Raw genomic sequence first — 4,232 nt, forward strand, 5'->3', positions numbered from 1 at the left:
TTATGAGATAATTTTAACATCTAATCCATAGTTCAGGTATTGAATATATAGCATGCTGTTCAAGTACACTGAATGAGCCAAAGTAAACATAATACACTAGATTATCAGTAAAGGGAGAACCCTGAAGGAAAAAAAAATACACTCCATACATTAGGTTATTGAGAATCATTATTTGATGATATGACTGAGCTATATTGGTGGCTCAAACTAAGCTATATTGGTGGCTCAATAAGCTAAAAAGCAAGCAGGGAGGTCTGTAATAAAGAATAAACACACACAAAAAAAACCCCAATATAAAAACAAGTGAATGTATAACCCAGAAAAAGGCAAGGTTATTCTAATATTATTCAGTACTGTCAATAGCCAGGACTGCCCTAGGCATTTACATGAGTTCGGAGAAAAGCCCGTAATCCTTATTAATCAAGGGTGCCATATGACATGTAGCTTCCCCCCACAGTCTGGTAGAATAATGTGTCCTAACATAGATAGCCAAAGGTCTTAGAGAGCCAAAGGCTGCATGTGTCTGGAGAAAAACAACTAGAGAATCATTACCTTAGAGTCACAGACCAACTCCTAACGTTGGATACCAGACACACATATATAGCCTAAAGTGGTTTATAAACCCCAAATTAAAAGTTGCCTTATAAAAATCCAGATTTCTGGCTTCTCTTGAAATATTGGAAGATCCAGTGACTCAAGGTCAATGGCAATAACTGACAGGAGCTGCACATTGCAGCCACCAACCCTTTATCTAGGCATGCACCCCTTATTTATACAATGTAAACATGGGGACATAAAGACCAAAGGATCATTCATTTTTATTATCTTCCTGGCCTTGTAGGCATTTGAGTTTGCAGTACTTGATTTAAGTTTCAAGTAAAGTCACAAGTGCCAGAGTATTTCATATCTGGATCTAATAAAGGAAAAGCAATGGGACCCCTAAGGGAAAGCTAAAGGAGTTGGGATTATTTATTTTGAAAAGTACAATGAAATATTTCTAGAAATGTCTTCAGCATGAAGGCTTTCATGTAGAAAAGAGGCTCTCAATTACATTAGATTAAGTAGATTTTCTGATTGAGGACCTATATTAAGGCAAAATTATCAAGTGACCTACATTTTATTTGGGGCCAAAATAAAATGGAGAAAATTCTTTCTCTTCAACATTGGACTATATCATCAGATCGCTGGGTCTTTATAATGCCTTCTGTAAAATTTGCATATGTGTGTATTTACATATTTATATTTATAAAATATCTTCTCAGTAGCTAAGAAGAATGGGATTTTATAATTATTATGGGCTTTAATTATGGGGTACCGTCTAAGGCTTGGGGTTTAGATTAATTTATTCGTTCACCACATATTTATTTAGCTCCTGGAGATAAAACAGGTTTGAGGTTCTTTCTTTCCTGGAGCTTAAATTCTAGTGGAGAAGACAAATAAAAGATAAATAACAAAAATAAGCAAAATAGATGATATTGCATATTGATAAGAGCTATGAAGCATCCAAGGGTGATGGGGAGAGGGGGGTGAGTAATGGCTGAAAAGTCACTGTAGAAAGGCAGGTCATGGAAGACCTCCTGGGAGGGTGACATTGGACCAAAACTGAATGGTGAGGAGTCAGCCTGGGGCTTGTCATTTTCCGGACAATGCAAACAGCAAATAGAAAAGCAAGAAAGACCTTGATATGTTCTAAAAGCCGAATGAAAGTGGGGGAGAGCGGCAGGTGATTATGACTGAGGTGCATTTCTCACATCTGTAAGTTCCTTCTGATCTCAAATTTCCTATTGTAAAATAAAGGACATACCAGCTCTCTCGCTGGGTTGTATGAGGATTAAATATAATCAAGGACAAAATATTCACCTCTAGAAATAGTCCACATTTCTGCGCGATTGTGGAACTTCCTGGGAGAAAATTCATTACGGGGGAAGGAAGAAGTACACATGCTTCCCCCAGGAACAAATACCTCCTGCATAGGAGAGGGGAGAGATGTCTGAGCGCAGAGTGGGAGTAAGTCAAGTTCAGTCCAGTATCGAACTCATATCTGATTACTGTGAAGCACAAGGAATGATGGTGGTGGTGGGCAATAGAAGAGGGTGAACTGGAAGCAACAAGTTTAAAGTGCTCTTTCCTTCCACTCACAGCTCTTTAAGATATTAGAACACAAGCAACAGTTTTTTTGGCGGGGGGGTTCCCTGTGAGAAAATAGAGATCTAACAGGTCTGGAGAGTCTTTCCATGTATTTCATAAATACCTGTAGAGAACACTGCCAGCTTCGATGCTTTGACTTAAGTGGCAACACACCCGGCAGGAGATGGCACACCCCAGAGAAGGAGCAAAGTCAGGTGGATGAGATGGTTCCTGGTGGATGTGGCTCAGCGGGTACCTGTTGATGCCAGAGCCACTTAAGGACCAGGGTGGGACCCAGGAGATGTGGTGGCACCAGACAGGAGTGGAGTATTAGTATTACTGCCTTGATGTTGTGGCCAGACTATTCTGGCAAAAGAGAAAAGCAATGAGAGAAAGAGAGAGGGAGAGAAAGAGAGAGAGAACACAGTGTGACAGAGTAACTAACTGTTAGCACACAGGAAATGAACGCTGGAGATTTCCAGAGAAGCTTGGGAGTTGGAGAGTAAAGGGCTGGGGATCTGAATAAGGGCACGAGAGACAGGAAAATGTGTAATGCCTCACGCTATGCCAGATATACAAGAGATGTCCCTATAGAGATGCCAGATAAAATACGAGAAGCATAATTTGCTTTGAATTTCAGATAAACAATAAATATTTTTTTTTTCTGTAAGTATGCCCCAAATACGACATAGGGCATACTTACACTAAAATGTATTCATCCTCTGTCTGACATTCCAAGCTAGCTGGACATCTGTATTTTCGTTTGCTAAATCTGGTAACCTTATGCCCATAAAGCTCTGTTTGTTTTTATGAGGTACTACAGCTTGAATAATTGCCCCTCACTATTTGGAAGCCATTATCTGTGTAGCAAACTCCCCAGCAGGCTTATTGCAGTTGGGTTAAACATTATTTACTTAAAACACAGTGCCACCTAGCTGGGATTTGCTATTTAACTATTTCATTCCCATTTTGCATGTAAGATTGCTCCAAGCAGTCACCATCTGCCCTGTGTTGCTCTACAAAACTTCACGAGATTCACTATAATTCATTACCTATTGGGAAGAACCCCTTTTATCTAATGGGTATTTTTTCTTGACCCCTCCGTCTCCCCGCCAGGCAGCCAGCCGGCCAGTATTTCATAAATACCTAAAATGTACTCAGGCTAAGAGCTTAGTTTTGAAGGAATGAGACAATGAATTACTAAGTTTTGAGGTGGAGGAAGTCGTTCGAAGAAAAACAAAATTACCAGGGAGGAACTGGTGAGGGACTCTAGGCAGCCTGGTTGTGAAGAAACTGAAAGGGAGACATGTGAGAATAAACTTGAATTTTAGTCTCCTTGGTAATTTTGTCTGAGTTCAGTCCTGACTATGGCTTGGGATATACTGGCTTAAAATTAAATTTTCCCCTCCCATAGCGGATGTAATCCAGCAGAGTAGATCCCACTTCTCACAGATTCTTGCTCCTGTGGTGGTGAGGAGCATAGATGCACCGGATTCCTAGCCCTGACTAGATGGCGCCCTCCCAATGCACTCTGGGTTGCCAGGTTAAGCCTGATTCTAAAGCTGCATCCAAGCTCAGGGAAAATGTATTCAGTGATGGATTAACAATGTCTGCCGTGAAAAAGTGGTTGTTGGGGGAGGGGCAACGGACAGTGGGAGATAAAGTTTGGCAAAATGGAGCACAAGTGATTTATCATAATGCTACCTTTAAAGTTATCTTTAACTGACCTGTACGTTTTGAGCAAGAATAGCAAGAGCCAGGCGAGTTTCCAGGCCAACGTCCGAAGACACTTGGTAGATCTTGGAGTAGACTTACGTCATGCAGGAAAGCAAATGGGACTGAGTCGGCAGACCTTGGGGGCGGGGAGGGGCAGAGGGGTCGGGGCTCCACCCACTCACCCAACAGCTGTGACTAGAACTCCCAGTCTCTACAGAAGAGCAAGTTTTTAGGGCTGCCAGAGCGTTGGTTAACTCATCCATTGTTTTCAGTGTAGGTGAATGAGAAGCACACAAATAAGTCCTATCTAGGCTGTGCTAGAAATAGAAACCCCAAGGAGACATAGAGGCCAAATACAGCACACAGTCCCCCAGTTGTCCCCTTAGTGT

Source organism: Leptonychotes weddellii, chromosome 4 (assembly GCF_054177405.1).
Source record: "Leptonychotes weddellii isolate Sample4059 chromosome 4, ASM5417740v2, whole genome shotgun sequence".
Taxonomy (NCBI): Eukaryota; Metazoa; Chordata; class Mammalia; order Carnivora; family Phocidae; genus Leptonychotes; species Leptonychotes weddellii.